This window comes from Podarcis filfolensis (genome assembly GCF_964270895.1).
Source record: "Podarcis filfolensis genome assembly, chromosome: 7".
Lineage (NCBI taxonomy): Eukaryota > Metazoa > Chordata > Lepidosauria > Squamata > Lacertidae > Podarcis > Podarcis filfolensis.
Genome location: NC_139603.1, coordinates 40,745,251 through 40,761,967, shown reverse-complemented (window position 1 = coordinate 40,761,967; position 16,717 = coordinate 40,745,251). Strand labels below are relative to the sequence as shown.

The 16,717-nt window shown below is 41.8% G+C and overlaps 1 long non-coding RNA gene across 1 annotated transcript; it reads right to left on the bottom strand.

The window, feature by feature from the left end:
- Nucleotides 1–13,918: 13,918 nt before the first annotated feature.
- Nucleotides 13,919–16,499, bottom strand: LOC310767344. The gene is made up of 3 exons (XR_014550877.1): nt 16,344–16,499; nt 15,204–15,300; nt 13,919–14,306 (listed from the first exon to the last, which is right to left on the bottom strand). It is a non-coding gene; the product is annotated as an uncharacterized lncRNA (long non-coding RNA).
- Nucleotides 16,500–16,717: the final 218 nt, after the last annotated feature.

Genomic DNA, 16,717 nt, shown 5'->3' with positions numbered 1-16,717 from the left:
TTCTCTATCAGAGTTTACATCTACACATTCTGAGGAGCTTTTCTTCACTCGGGAACTGGTTGGGTTTTTAAAACTGTTTGTGCAATACTTCAGTAATCTACCCACTGAACTTTGAATGAACCGCGTGCGATCCTGCAAAGGGCACCCACAATGTAAAGTGTGAGTGCTCATTATAATAATCTAAATGAGAAGTTAACTGAGCATATATAACTATGGCCAGGAGATACGTGTATGTGTGTATTTATATACACACACATAGTCAAGAAGTGTTGCAGCAACAAACCGGTTTCCTCTGGTGAAAAGCACAGTGGAAGCTCGGTTTTCGAACATAATCCGTTCTGGAAGACCGTTCAACTTCCGAAACGTTCAAAAACCGAAGCATGCATTTCTGGAAGCATTTACATCTGGACAACTCAATATGGAAGCCACGTGGCACATTCGGCTTCTGAAAAGAATTCAAAAACTGAAGCAGTTACTTCTGGGTTTTCTAAGTTCGAAAGTCAAAATGTTCAACTTCTGAGACACTTGAAAACCGAGGTACCACTGTACAGAGTTTGGGGCCTCTGAATGGCTCTAACTACCTCCAGACTGCAAACCTGGTATTTTAGCGGGAATGCAACTCAAATGCATCAAAATTATGCAAAAGGATATGGTTTCTAACACATTGTTAGCCACATCAAGGGAAATGTCTCTAAAATCTCCCTAAAAGCAATGCAAAATGCACAGAAAAAACCTCCAAAATAATAAACTAAGGACACATATGGGAGTGCAGTGTCTAACCATTGTGGTTAGATAATGCACTGTTTGATTAAAACAGTTTGCTGCCTTGAGTGTGTTGTCATTTAAATCTGCTTCAGAAGATTGGAGTGCCCTCCTGAGCAAATTTCAAGGGGAGGGAGAGAGGGGAGATGGCTGAAAATTGTCTCCTTGCACCGTTCCAATGACTGATTTGCTTCTATCACAACACAGTCACTGTTGGATACCATCCCATAGCAATTTCTTTGTCCCTTTCAGAAGATGCCCAGAGGATGGCAAGGAGAAAACAGGCTTTTTCATTGGTAGCCCCCTGATAAAGGGAACTTTATCTTGCATTGGCACTGAGATTTTTTTGGTTCCAGGTGAAGGCATTCTTATTCAGATAAATTTGGATCAAAGCTAGAAAAAAGGTGCAGAAGACAAAGAAATCTTCTTAAGCAACTTGCACATCAAATCTTATCAAATCAGAAGCTCTCTTTACAGGCAGCTGAAATAAATTTTCAAATACCAATAAATACAGGGATTTACATATACCAGTCACCCAAATCCCACAGATTTGAGTTTGTACACCTTTCTGTGTCCTGTATACATGTCCCTACAATGCTGACATATCATCAGTTGTGATGCAGTACCAGTGAAGTGGTTTATATTGCCAATCATAAGCAATAATGTGGTGTTGAATGTTTTATCTCTGAGTACTTTTGCCTACAGGGGTCGTGCTAGTTGTTGATAAATTAAATTAGCACTTGGAAGGTGCTCAAGCCATGGGGTACCAAAAGCAGTCTTTGTCTGAAAACTATCTAAATCAGGGGTTGTCAACCTGGTCCATACTGCCCACTAGTGGGCGTTTCAGGATTCTAGGTGGGCGGTAGGGGGTTCTACGGCACATGCTGAATCCTCCTTCCATCGAGCACTGCTGGGTGGTAAGGAAATTTTATCATCAAGAAAGATGCATTAGTGGGCGGTAGGCATAAAAAGGTTGACTACCCCGGTTTAAATAAACTTGCCCCCTCCTTTGCATTAAATTCTGAAGCAGAAGGGGGAAAATAACTTCCAAATGTATTTTTGCAATATTTTTTTTTACTAAGAATCACTTAAACAGTCAGAAATTATGTAGATCAAGCTACTATGCATATATATATAAAAGTACAAACTCAGCTTATAAAAGCACAAATCAAGGGGCTTATTCACCAGCCTCTCTTTTTTAAAGAGTGAAAATGTTTGAGACCAATTTTAGAAGTAGTTTAAATGGAATTTTAATTGATTTTCTTAATGTTAATTTGGAACACAGTTCTCTTTATTACAAATGAATTATGGACAGAAATTCAATAATCTTAGGTTAGAATAAACCTTCCCTTCAAGGCTTTTTTAACTCAAATAATTCATTTTCTTCCTCAATACTTGGTTAGCTGTTTTTAGTTTTTCTTTTTGTAGTGGGCTCACCACATTAGTGTAAATAGGCTGGCTTTCTTCTTCTGTCCCTTGGTATGTTTTTGGTTGTTTATTTATATGTTTATTTGGAAAGTCACTACAAGGGGCAGCAGTAACAATACCAATTGTGTTGGCAGCCTGGCTATCATTTTTTATTCTTACCCATGTCCTGGACCTAGCTGCATTCCAGGGCAGTGTGTATGACTGAGAGAGAGAGAGGACATTTGCCACAAAATGGTGGAAAAAATTATGCACATTGGCCTTATTATTGATGGGAGGGAGGAGAATATCAGAAATTTTAGCTATAATTTGTAAATAACTGATGTTTTTGTTGTTATGGTGCTCACTAATATTTGCTAACCTGATTTCACATACAAAGTTTGCAACACGTTTAACTGAAACACTTCTTTGATGTATCTAGATCCAGCCCCGGTCTCAAATGGTGCCATGTTAAAATGATTTTAATCTATGGTTACCAGATGTCCCTGTTTCCTGGGGACAGTCCCCTGATTTACAAATCTGTCCCCGGACAAAATCTATCCCCAGAATGTCCCCGGATTTCATTTAATGTCCCCGGATTTATATTTTAAGTGTTATAGATTTATTAGTAGGGAATGACTGTTGTGTGATTGGTTTAACGGCACAAGACACATCATATGGGGGCTTCCGGTGAGGCAAAATGGTGGGCGCCATGGCAGTGAACAGCTCCTGAAGCCAGCCAGAGCCAACTGTGCCACTGCCGAGGGGGAACCGGGGATCCGGTGCGTCAGCTAGAGGTACCGCTGCCCCCCCGACCCAAATCGAGTTGGGAGTGAGAACACCTGGCCAACTGCCCAGTGCAAACCCTGGAGCCAACACAGGGGAAAAGCAGAGAAGGAAGAGAGAGAAAGAGGAAGGAGAAAAAAGAGTAGAGCCGCGACCTTGCTGCGCCACTGCCACCGCTGAGGAGGAGAGGTAGGAGAGCACCGGGAGGGCAAGGACACGTGGCTGAGCCCAGGGCCGACCTTAGCCTATTCCACAGTGGCTAGTGCTCCAAAAGTGCAGGCCGGGGCCCCGAGGAAGGCTGTGTGACAGAGGAGACCACAGAAGAGAAGATATTCTTTTTTTTAAAACACACACACACAAAACATTTTTTTAATAACTTTTTTTTCTCTTTTAAAAAAAAGTGTCCCCGGATTCTTTGAAAAAATCTGGTAACCTTATTTTCATCTGAGGCTTATGCCTCATGGTTTTACTGTTTTACTATTACACTGTAAGTGTAAGAGTGTGTTATTTATGAGATTTATTGTTTTTCATTTTTTTAAATGCAAATGCCACTTTTGGTGCAGAGCTCTGTGGAAAAGTACCGTAGATTACAATAAAGATATGACTAGGAGAGAGAAAAGCACTTGGGTATATAGGAGCTAATTAGGGCTTCATAGCTCAAGCCCAGTACAATTGCCCATGCACTGCTCTAATAATCAAATTATGACTTTTGCATCCTTGCCATTAAAATCTATGCCTTTCTATAGCTGGATGTGCTCTGTTCTGCATTAAAAAGACTGCTGGTTTAGTTGTCCTCTCTGGATTCAGTTATGTATTATCAGTTGGTTCCTTTCTGGAGTAGACTTACAGCAGAGGTTAGCAGCATGCTCTAATGCAATGCTATGCCCAAGCCCTCTCCAAGGGAGTTTCCGTCCAAGTTCTGTAATGAATGACTGCTGCTGTGCCAGCAGAGCCCTTGTGGTTTTACTGTATTAAATAAATGGCCGGCATGCCTGAAATACTAAACACAGAACTGGCAGCTGGGACAAGCATATTCCCCAAGAAATTCTTGAAGGAGTTAATGCTCTCCTTGTACATAATCTATGGTTATGGGTCTCTCATAAGAAAGCTCTGCTGTATAGATGATGGAAGCAAGGCAGAAAAGAAAGTGATCCTCTTCTCCAGCCCATTTGCACCAGCTCATTTTCCTGCAATCTGTCACTGAAAATGGTGCGATGAGTAGGCATGTGCAAAATCCTCCCTATTATCTTACAGAATCATAGAATTGTAGAGTTGGAAGGGACCCAAGGATCATCTAGTTCAACCCCTTGCAATGCAGAAATCTTAACTAAAGCATCCTTGGCAGATGGCTATCCAACTTCTGCCTAAAAACCTCAAACGGAGAGCCTGTTTCACAGTCAAACAGCTCTTGCTGTCAGAAAGTTATTCCTGATGTCTAGTCAGAATCTCCTTTCTTTCAACTCGAATCCATTGATCCAAGCACTACCCTCTGGAACAGGTGAAAACAAGCTTGCTCCATCTTCCATGTGACAGCCCTTTAGATATTTGAAGATGGCTATCATTTCTCCTCCCAGTCTCCTCTTTTCCAGGCTAAATATAGCCAGCTCCCTCAACCATTCCTAATATGGCTTGGTTTCCAGACCCTTTATCATCTTGCTGCCCCCTCACCCCCCCCACACACATTCCACGTTGCAGCTTGTCAATATCCAATATGCAGTTTTCACTTTGGAGAATGAAAAGCTCAGATATTCACTTTTATCCCTGGAAATGCAGTGACAACAGCCCTTACACCTTATTTGTGATTTATTCCCCATTGCTCCTGATTATCTTGCCATTTCCTTTACTTCCTGAATTTTAAACATACTTTGAATCTACTCTAATTCTTCTGCTACAGCTAAACAACCCACACTTACTAGTCTCTGGGTAGGATGAATTAGAGTGCAGGAAATCAAATATTCTAGTTCAAATAATTCCAAGGATGTAATGACCCATTTGCATTTTAATACAGATTTTGACTATCACACCTGAGACTTCCAGTAAGGCAGGGATTAAAATTTTAAAGTAATTAAGAATTGATCACCCTGTGCATTTGTTTGCTCTATTAAATAAAGTTGCTTACTCTTGTCAGCAAGAGTGAGGCTGACCCCAACTTGTCCTAAGTTATATTGTGGTTCTAGTTGTAGTAAGCATTCAGAAAGGGAGCATATATTATTCTATTATCCAATAGGTTTGGTTTCTGAGACAGATATTCTAATTGCAGTGGTATGGACAGTTATCACTAACCAATCTTCTTCCTGATGTTTGCAAGCACCTAGAAATCTGTCTTATACTGGGTCCAATTATTTGTCCATTTATTCCCGTACTCTAACTGGCTCTCCACAGTATGAGAAAGAGATTTGCTTTCCCCCACACCTCTTTTTTAACTGAAGATGCTGTGAACTGAACCTGGGACTTTCCACATAAAACACATATGCTCTGTCACTGAGCTGTGGTTCCCTGCACTGCTGCCCACAGGTTGGCATTTCAGAATAGGGATGAGCATCCAAATTTATATGCCTGGAGTAGACAATGTGGTGTCATCCAGATGTTTTAAAGTGTGGCTGCTTTGTTGTTATCCCCCATCCATCCATCCATTAAAAATGTCCAGTTTACATCAGATAAACAGATGTTTGAATGGGAAGGCTTGGATTCTAGTCTGTGAGTGCTCTCATCAAGGAGCAGCAACTGGCACTGCACAGGATCAAATTCTCAGTTGGTAAGCTGGAAGATTTGATCCTGTGCAGTGCTGCTTCAGGGGGTGGAAAGAACGAGAGGCCTGGTGGGAAACTAATCCACCTATCTCCCACCTTCTCCCAGAAGAGTGCAGCCTCCTGGTAGGTCCCTTGTTTTCACTGCTTCTCCTTTTCCCCACCCAGCCTGTATCTCTTTCCTACATCCCCTCCTCCTGACAGCCTTGGATTGCTCTGGGCTGCATAAACTAACCTGTGGTGATCTGGGACTATCTCAACCTGACTTGACCAATGCCCCGATTCCCCCATTAGTTTTGGTTTGGGGATTGGCTGAATACAGTGTGGTGCTCTACAAACAATACACAACATTAAACAAATGTAAAAATGTCACCCCCCGTCTCTCTCTCATCCCATATGGTGTTCAGATAGCACCAGGACTTCAACATGTGAGGAGGGCAGTTTAATCCATCTACTGTACATCACAGTCCACAAATCCACCCACAGGGATTTTAGCTGTAGGACAAAAGGGTTAATTTCTGTGAGACTGCTGAATGAGGAAAAGGTTATCCCCTCCTTCCCTGACTCACCTGAGTCCTGATCCTTTTTATCCCCATCCTAGCTTCTCTTCAAATAACAAATACTGTGCCCATAAAATGTTTACACGCTTACAGTGTTGTGTGTAGTTGTCCTCAAAGAAACAAGAGAGGCACTTGGTCAAGGAAACAATATTTGGTTTATATCTGGACCATTCGTCAGTAAACCTTATCTAAGTACAAGTGAAAATAAGAGAGTAGAAGAATTGTCTTGCTGGATCCTACCAAGGTTGTCTGAGTCCATTAGCCTGTCTTCAGCAGGAGTTGCTGTCAGCCAGATGCCACTGCTCATCAACAAGGCTTGAAAGCCATAGTTACTTGTTGTTCTAGCATAATGTAATCGTAAGTAAGCCCCACTGCACTGAATTGGGGAAAAAATTAAATATATTCATTGAGAAAAAGAGGACAATTCATTTCAGTGTCATTACCATAGCCTTGATAGCTCAATATGTTACAACATTTAAATAAAAGTCCCATTTATATGGGCAGTATATATCTCAACCGAACCTCAATGGTATACTTTGGAATCTCATTTGACTATCATTAATGAGCACCAAGTGAGATATCTATTGCCTCTTCATATGGAGTCTTCATTTAAATATCATCACTGATATATACCTGGAAAACAGCTCTCTAAGGCTTTGCCTAACCAGGGATCCCCAACCAAGTGACCATGTATTATGGACTACCACTTTCAATGAGGAAGTCATTTTCATCTAAGTAAGGCATAGGATTGTGATCCTAATTTTCTGTACCTTTTTTCAGTTTCATATTTTTATTAGATGGAAATGGTGGCACTGTGGGTTAAACCACAGAGCCTAGGACTTGCAGATCAGAAGGTCGGTGGTTCGAATCCCCGCAACGGGGTGAGCACCCGTTGTTCGGTCCCTGCTCCTGCCAACCTAGCAGTTCGAAAGCACGTCAAAGTGCAAGTAGATAAATAGGTACCACTCTGGCGGGAAGGTAAACGGCGTTTCCGTGCACTGCTCTGGTTCGCCACAAGTGGCTTAGTCATGCTGGCCACATGACCCGGAAGCTGTCTGCGGACAAACGCCGGCTCCATCAGCCAATAAAGCAAGATGAGCACCGCAACCCCAGAGTCGGTCACGACTGGACCTAATGGTCAGGGGTCCCTTTACCTTTACCTTTAATACAGTATTCTGTATGTGGCTATGTTACAGAATTATATAAATAAATTATGCTTGCTGTTCTTTGTGTCTGCAAAAGATTGCGGGGGGGAGGAAGGAATGAACTAAAATTTATGTTTTCTGTTTCTATTGCGTGAGTCACTTTAGAAAGAAATTCAATCTGACCTCTCTTGGGCAAATGTGATTGACAGAATTTCGGTGGATGTGGTATTAATGCATGCAAATAGCAGATTCAAAATGTAGCTTTTCTCAAGTTACATTTTATCGTATTGATTTCATAGGAGTTACACTGCTATTGTACAAATTTATGGTATTAACCCAAGCAGCATCTGTATGCAGCTACAATATGTGCATGAACCTGATATCTCCACTTCTTTTCTTTTTTCACTATTCCTTCTGTACGTGCCTAGTATTGGTGCTCAGCACCAGTGTCAGCCACTGAGCTTTTCGGGTACCTTCCAAGGCCTCAAGGCTCTGGCTAGGCTCACTTCTATGCCTGCCCTGTGTTCTCCTTATTCTTTTGGTCTGACACACTCACCAAACTGATGACTGGATCTAGCCATCCTTTTATTTCCTACTATGCCCTCAACCTAGGGTCACTTTGAAGATTTATGGGAAATTGAAAAGACTGCCATGTCTAGCTGCCCAAAACTACTTGAAGTGCTGTCACCACAGCCAAGAAAACCCACCAAGACCTACTGACATGGGAGGAACACACCATTCTCTAGAGCCCTCTCAATCTTGTTGCCAGTCCTGTTGGTGGTAGAAGGCATCTCACTTAGTGGACACTATGAGTTTCAAATTAAAATCTTCATCTCCCCCACTAGAAATGGTAGATGGGCAGAGAAAGACACCTCTTTGTGCTGTGACCCTGAAGAGTGAAATCCATCCCTGTTTAGTCTTTTATATTTTTTAAAAAGTTTTCGATTCTCTTGATTAGGGGTGGGAAACCCTTTCAGCCTCAGGATTGCCTGCCAGAGACCACAGTGATGGATGGGGCCAGAGGCAAAAATGGATGAAGCAATGGATTTGACTATTACTTTTTGTGCTGTAGGTTGCGTTCAAGCCATGTAAAAGTCAGTGGTTTACACACACACACACACACACACACACACACACACACACACACACACCTCTTGATGCTCCATCCAAGCAAGCAGGGACATTATCACAGTTGAGTAACATAGTCCAGCCAAGAAAAAGTACATGAGAAAGGCATGGAGCAGGTGGGGGTATAGCTAGGTGTGGTGTGACCTGGAGAAGCATGATGTGGTGAGATTCCTGAGAACCAGACAGAGTTGGAATGGCCAAATTCATCCCTTAGGTCTGAGGTTCCTCACCCCTGCTCTAATTAATACTAAACACTAAAAAACTTTACTATTGATAATAAACATTTTAACACATAAACTTGTTTTAATAAATATTCTGGGAAGGCTTTTTTTTTAGACAATATTATCTGGTACCTGCTAAAATATATATTTTAAAATGCCCCTTCTAAAGTATCTTTTTTTTGTCACCAGTTGTTCCAGGAATACATTGTGTTTTTGCCGTCCACAGCTGGGATGTGAAGAATGAATTAAAGGTTAGCAATGAAGCTTAGCAATTGATCCATAAGCAGACCAGCCTTTGAGTGATCAGTCTTTTATGTAGTGTAGATGCAGGTGGCAACTCAATTCTTGACCCAATGCACATTTTTCTAGCAACCTAATCCATGAACCGGTTAATCTGCAATTCTTGACTTTCAGCCAGTTTAGTGTTATAATGCTGAATGGTAGATTGATCAGGCTTTCCTCTCTTCTATCTTTTAAAAAAAAATGTAGAGTTAAGTTTTTTCATTCATCAAGATATGTTCATTTGCTCAAGCATCTTAAGACTGAATAGGCTGGTTCACACATTGCCTTTCACATTTATTGCATTTTGCCACATGGTGCTCGCATCCATTCAATCTCATCTTGCATAATGTAACAATGAGTCATAAAGAGGTTATGTGTGCCTGCTCATACATACTTAGGTTTGTTAGCCAGTAAAGGTTTTGTTGCTCTTCCTCATCACACTAGGATGCTTGAACTAAAGGTGGGGGGGGGAGGTTAGAGTAGGATAAATGTTGGTTGAAGCCACCTTGAAGTGCAGACAATTTCCGTCTGAAATTCTAATGTGGGTTTACTGATTTGCTGGCTAGCTAGTAGAGGGTCCATGTGTTGCATTTATAAAGAAAACATGACAAATGTGTCATATACCTTCAGTGCTCTTTGTTCCCAAGGAAAGCAAAACTTAGGCATTTCCATTGAGCAGGGAACCATGCAACACTGTTTTGCATCTTATATTCCAGGAGTGAAGGGGAGCAGGGGCTTTTCTTATGAGGACAGCACTCTCAGGTTCCTGTTGATCTAAGCAATCCCTCATGGCATCTACTGATGCTTCCAAATGTGAAGCTTGTTTGCAAAACGGAACTAAGTGGCAGCAAAGTCAACAACTGCAATTCTTGTTAATGTTGAATCTATCCTTGGATAGAACACGTGATTTCATTCATTACATAGACCCTGTTTCACCACAAGGGAGACATTCCCTTTGGGGCATCCATCATTGGGCCACATGCCACTGATGGAAGGTGCCAGAGGCAAGAATGGGTAGATCAATAAATGTAAGTTTTATCTTTGTGTAGGTTCATTTCTAGACACACATACCTGTGTCCTCCATCCAAGATCCATTATCAGAGTTCAAGGCATTCCAGTCAGGCAGAAGCACTCAGAGGGCACACCAGGGCCAGTGAGAGGTATGTCCTGAGGAGAGTTCCAAGGGCTACATAGGAAGGAGTGGAGGGTCCTGACACAAAAGAACAGGAGCCAACTTCTCTCTGTAACTTGCCTCTCCAGTTTTCAACTTTTCTCTGTGTACAATAAATGTGCACAGCCATTTTCATTTATTATTTCTTTATTTTGCTTCCCTCCAGAAGCACTGTTTCCAAATATGCAATAAGCTTCCAGTACATGGAGGTGATTACCACATCTGCATTCTTAATCATGTGCTTGCCAGCATCAGCACAAATCGCTTTCCTATTGTTGGGGAATTCTTTCCTTGCTGAAGAATTCAGAGTCTCAAAGTACAGCAGCAAAGCTTAGTGGCTGAGGCCTATAATGAATAGGAGTCGGGGATCATATTTCCCTTTTCTGAATTCTGTAAGATAATCTGAAGCTAAGGCTATTGCCAGTTCCCTTCTCACACATTTGTCATGAAAATCTGCTTCTTGAGCTGATGTTGGGGGCAGACTTTTTTCCATAGCTCGGCAAAGTTTTTTCTGAGTCTGATTTAAGCAGCAAAAAATCCTCATTATCCAATAGCAGATATAAATACAAAATACATATACACATGCATGCAGCAGCTTTTGCCAGTGACCTTAAATAGCACATACATTACACTATGTCTATAAAAGTACATTGGCACACATATTTTAGTGCTGGGTGAAAATTGCCTCCATTCTGCGTGGCAAAAGAACAGGGATACTGGATTTCCTCTGCAGGGGAACAGAAATTCTCCAATGTTTCGGGATGGCTGAAAAAGAAATTCTCTTCTGATAAATTTTGGTGTAGTTAATATTGAATGAAATTATATTCATGTGAAATACAGGAAGTAGTGGACTAAGAGAGGATGATCAGAAGGCTTAGGGGCCAAGCCCCACTGCTTCCTTCAATCACTTTTAAACAATAACAACCAATAATTAAATCTGGAATCACAGCTGCAATACTTTATTCATTGCAGAGACGTTGGAGGGCACTTCAGCAAATATTCTCCGGTTTGTCCCAATGAAATTCTCCAACAGTTTGGAGGGGGGGGAAAGACACACACCCACCCCAAATTCTTTTTTGAGAAATTTCAGCCCAACCCAATTTTTTTTTTGGTAACACAATATACTTAGGATTCTCAGGGGAAGCACATGTTATACAGAAGATACAGTAAATTTATTCTTTGTTGCTGATGGATCATATGTTACATGTGTTACATGTATGAACCACATGTGTGTCCAGCATGGATATAACCCCAACATGTACCTTCTATGAGAAGAATCAAAACTGGAACATAGAGACTGATGGATGTTTAAAAGATTTTCAAATATTTAATCTTTTACCCAATAAATAACTTTTCACTCTAAGAAACTCTCAAAAATGTGTGTTGTTACAAAGAAAAGACGGAGAGTACATGGCTTTATGTATGGGCAATCTATCTGGAGATATTTGTATTTTGAGCAGTTAGTGATCTGACATGTTTATCCTTCCTGCCCCCTGTTCCTTCTTTTTCCTTATCTCTCGTTCAGCTCTTTGATGGCTGAGAACAGCCTTTAATGCCCTAATCTGTGGAAGGAAATGATTGTACTGGGTACCTTCACCTTCTTTGATGTTAGACATTTTTTGGAGAATGTGAGGCATTGGGAGAGGTGGCTAATGAATAATCTGCACGTAGTCAGTCGAGCAAGCCATGCAGGCTAACAGGCTAGCTATCTATAAATCAGATGGCGTTGGGCAGAGTCTGAGAAGCTCATCATGGACTGATGGCCACGAGGCTGTGCAAACTGAGGCTACCTGGGGAAGTCACTTCACCACTTCTTGAGGGCTTCCAGATTGAGGTGCTTGCTTGGTATGTATATATCACTTGCTGTTTACAATAAAATCTTTAACCTTCTCACTCACTTGTGTTTTGTATTACTTCTGAATCTCATTTAAAAGAACCACCTTGCATTTGTCAAGACACTTTAACAGTAGGTTTTGTTGTTGTTTAGTCATTTAGTCATGTCCGACTCTTCATGACCCCATGGACCAGAGCACGCCAAGCACTCTTGTCTTCCACTGCCTCCTGCAGTTTGGTCAAACTCATGCTGGTAGCTTTGAGAACACTATCCAACCATCTCGTCTTCTGTCGTCCCCTTTTCCTTGTGCCCTCCATCTTTCCCAACATCAGGGTCTTTTCCAGGGAGTCTTCTCTTCTCATGAGGTGGCCAAAGTATTGGAGCCTCAGCTTCACGATCTGTCCTTCCAGTGAGCACTTAGCACTGATTTCCTTAAGAATGGATAGGTTTGATCTTCTTGCAGTCCATGGGACTCTCAAGAGTCTCCTCAAGCACCATACAAAGTGATAATATGCAGGCAGCACCCAGTCATAATACACTGACACATTCTTAGCCCTAAAGAATAAAGATATCCTAAATTCCCTTAAGGTATGCAAAAGGAAGTGGGTGTAACCAGCAGTACAGACCAACAGGAAATAATGACAGGAGCAAAGCTTATACTTTTCCAAAGGACAGCCAAGATGCATGGTCAGGATCAAGATTCTAATCACTGCTTAAGGGTTAAGCTGAGCTCTTCTTTTCCCACTATAGCCTTGCATTTTAGTCAGGTCAAGAACACACTTACTCACTCGGGTCAGAGCTTCATAGCATTGTCAATTTGGAAGTGTGGGGTGGAAAAGTGCATTGCCAATTTGCCATTGAAAGTGCTATCACTTAAATTCTTTTGGTTGTGTGTCCTGTATGTCTTGGTGTTCTTTGTGCACATCCTGCAACTCCTGTACATTTGGTTGGGTGTGCGTGTACAAGACTGTGGGGAGCCAAACCCATTTTTGATGCACCAGCATCAAAGAAGCCCCCTAAGGGTTGGCCAAGAATAGATGTGGTCCTTGGGCAAAAAAAGTGGGAGTTAGCTATTCCTATGAAAAACATAGCCTCTCATCACTTAAGAAAAAGGAATAATAAAAGATACGATCTTATCATTTTGCATAAAGAAGTGAAAAGGGCAGCATTCAGGTGGCTATAGAAAAATAACAAATTTTGATTAACTTTTCTATGCCCTTAATCCAAACCATTCCACATTTTGTTATTCACATTCAGAATGCTTTCGACTTGCATTTCTCACAAAGCAGCTTCAAGTACCACATGGCAAACTACTTTTAAAACACACGGAACTTCCAAAAGTTACATGCTTTTCCAAGAAATATAAATAAATGAGCCACAATGAGCCTAAAGTACATTTTTGGATTGTGACATCCACCTAATAAATATCTCTTTCCATCTATCTGTATTATAAAGTGGTTCAAATGTGCTGTTGAATTTTCATTAAGAATGAGTTTTTAATGAAAATAGACTTTTGCAGAGTGCAGTTAGCACCAGATTTATATAATCTGGCTGGCCCATCGTGATTGTAATGGTTCTTTACCTATGTGCTGCTTTCTCAAAGCATGCAAATCTCCCTAAGTTTTCATTTTTATCTCCTATTGAATTCAGTAATATAGCCATTGTATCAATGGCATCTTAAATCTATGTAGCATATGCTTAATCAGCAATGTGACCAAGAAAGATTATGGATGTCATTCCTGCAAGGAAAAGCAATATTTCAAGCATAATATATAAGTGTTGTCAGAGACTTGCAATGGTGATTTAGTTTGTACACACAACTTTATTCAAAATGTAGGAGGCGCCTACAAAGAATATATGAAAAAGCACACTCAAGGGTTGGAATTTTGTTTTATTTTTATTTTTTATTTTTACAGCATAGTCTCCTGACAAATACTAGTCTAGTGCAGTTAAGGAGTGGTTGAGCATTAAGTGAATGTACAGATGATCACATGTGACTATACCAAAGAAATCCATTGGAACATCAGATAATCAAATAGGAGCATAAAACCACCTTCATAGTAGCAACTAGAACATAGAGTCATGCAGATTTTCCAGTTACATTCTGTTATAGTTGCATGGGTTTGATGTTCATATTTTGCTTCACTCATCTTCCAGTTCAACTTGCATATTTTCTAAAATTTTACAGTTGGCACAAACTTTGCAGTTCATGGCTCCCTCCACTTGCATCTCTTTATTCACCTTCTGTCCTCTCCACTACCTGCAGCTGGACAAAGCCCAGTGACGAGGGAAAAGAAAGATGTTAAACAGAAACCATGGCAAGCTGTGCATGTGTAATCTCAGCAAAGCCTTAGGATCAAGATCCAATGAATGACAGGTTACTAGCTCAGTGATGCTACTCCAGAAGCAGGACCAAGTTATTCCGAGCCCCAAACTTGGGTAAAAAAATTAATCCCATTCATGCAAGGGTGGATTTAGGGCTGTTGGAATGGTGCGCATACATTGGATGCTGAGCCAAGGGGGCGCATCTCAAAGTCTGGTAAGCAAGGTGCTGGGCTTTGGGGAGGATGCATGAGGCTCTAACAGGCAGGGCTGTCTGAAGCATATGTGGTGCCAGGGTGCAAAGATCCGCTCGATGCCCCCCCCCAGGTTGCCCAGTTCCAGGTGTGCAGGAGGGCAGAGCCAACTGGTCGCCTCAGTGTCTCGCTGGCTCAGTCGCCCCCGAACTTGCACAGCAGAAGAGCCCACCACAGCGCTCTGACCAATGGGCAGGCTCTTCCCTGGACTCAACTCTCGGGCCCTGGAATCTTGGCCTGGTGCCCGGGTGCCCTACTACACCCCTAGCACCTATGGGTAAGACGGCCCTGCTAACAGGGTCCTATAGTCTTCCATCCTCCTTTCCTTACCCTAGTTTGTACTTTCCCAGCTTTGGGAAGGAGGTGGGAGAGTGCTAGGACCCTACCAAAGCCCTAACACCTCATTTCCAAAGCTGGGTACCTCCTTACCTGTCTTTGGGAAGGCAGTGTGAGGATGGGGGGGGGAAGGTTTGTCTCCAAACTTTGGCCTTGCACAGGGCACCATAGTACCCTTGTCCACCACTGTATTCAGGCATTCCCCCTTATGCAGTTAGGATCATATGAGCAGGGAGAATGGGCTATGCTACCTGTCTCTTCTGCTCTGTCATTGTTAGGGCACGTCTGAAGACTTTCAGAATGGAACAAATGTTAGTGCTTCTAGTCTTTGGGTTGTGAGATAACATGCTATAATACAGAGGAGAGACAAAAACAGAGCCATGGTTTGTAAACCAATTAAGAGGGGGGAAGTCACAGTCATTCGGAGGCATAAAATTGATCATTTTCTGGTGCTTATTTCTGTTTGTCAACTTCATATTTTCTTTCAGCTTGCTCAATATTGCTATATGGTCCATTCTGTTATGTCAGTAGTTTTGCTGATTCTTGTCTCTTCCTATAAAATTACAGCATTCGAGACAGAAGATGTGATGAAAGAGGCTTAGTCTTAAGAATCAAGCTTCTGGAATGGAAGAGAAAAGAATACTGATGCTGAACATTAATAACACATTCTGAAATGAAATCTCTGCACAATAGGAAGAGTGTCAATCCAATAGACAATTCAGAGGGAAGAGCTGTAGCTCAGTGGTAGAGAACATGTTTTGCATGTGAAAGTGTTCAGATCTATCCCTGACATCCTGGGACCATGCAGGACCTCTACTAGCAGTACTGAGATAGGAGGACCAATGGTCTGACTCAGCATAAGGCAGCTTTCTGTATTCCAAAGATAGTTGGTTAATAAAGAAAGGACCAACAAATGGTACTCTGGCAACCAAAAGTCCTGATCTACTGCTTATCATTAAGAAAGCCTCTTTCACCTTTTTTCACCAGCTGTATGGCGTTGGATCCAAAGATGCCTTGCCGAAAAGAAAGGCACTTCTGCTCAGGTAAGTTAGCTCTTCTAAATTCTGCAGCACCTTTCAAAAAATGAAATGGAAGCCTTGCCAAAGGTCAACAGAGTAGCTGGAATACTTATTAGCAGCAAGAAAACAAAATCGTGTTGTGGTGTGTTTATTGGCTTACCAATTTGTAGCCCAATGTCTAGTATAGGTGTATAACCATAGGACTCAACTCCTACGGGCTGAGGTCCCTTTGACCCACCCAATAAACTTTTTGAGGGGGCCAGGGACCCCAAAAGTTCTCAAATGGTGCGTGTAGACTGTAGAGACACTCCTGCTTATAACAATTTGTGACAAACCAGGTGCAGTGGTCTGCCAGGACATCCTATTTTGTACCTCTCTTAAGGCAGCAAAAATAGGGTTGTCGAGCATCTGGCAAGGTAGTCACCTGGGTTTAGCTTGGTGAGTCGCAAGCTGTGCACATTTTGGCCACATTCACACCATACGTTAAGGCCACAATGATACTACTCTAAGCAGCCATGGCTTCCCAAAGGAATTCTGGGAGCTGCAGTTTGTTAAGGCTTCTAAGAATTGTCAGGCAGCCCCTAATCCCTTCACAGAGCTACAATTCTCAGAGTGATTTAACAATCAATCCCTCTCCACGGGAAACTGTGGGGATTGTAGCTCTGGGAGTAGTATAGTGGTCTCTAAACAACTTTCACTCCCCTGAACAAACTACAGCTCCCAGAATTCTTTGAAGCCATGACTGT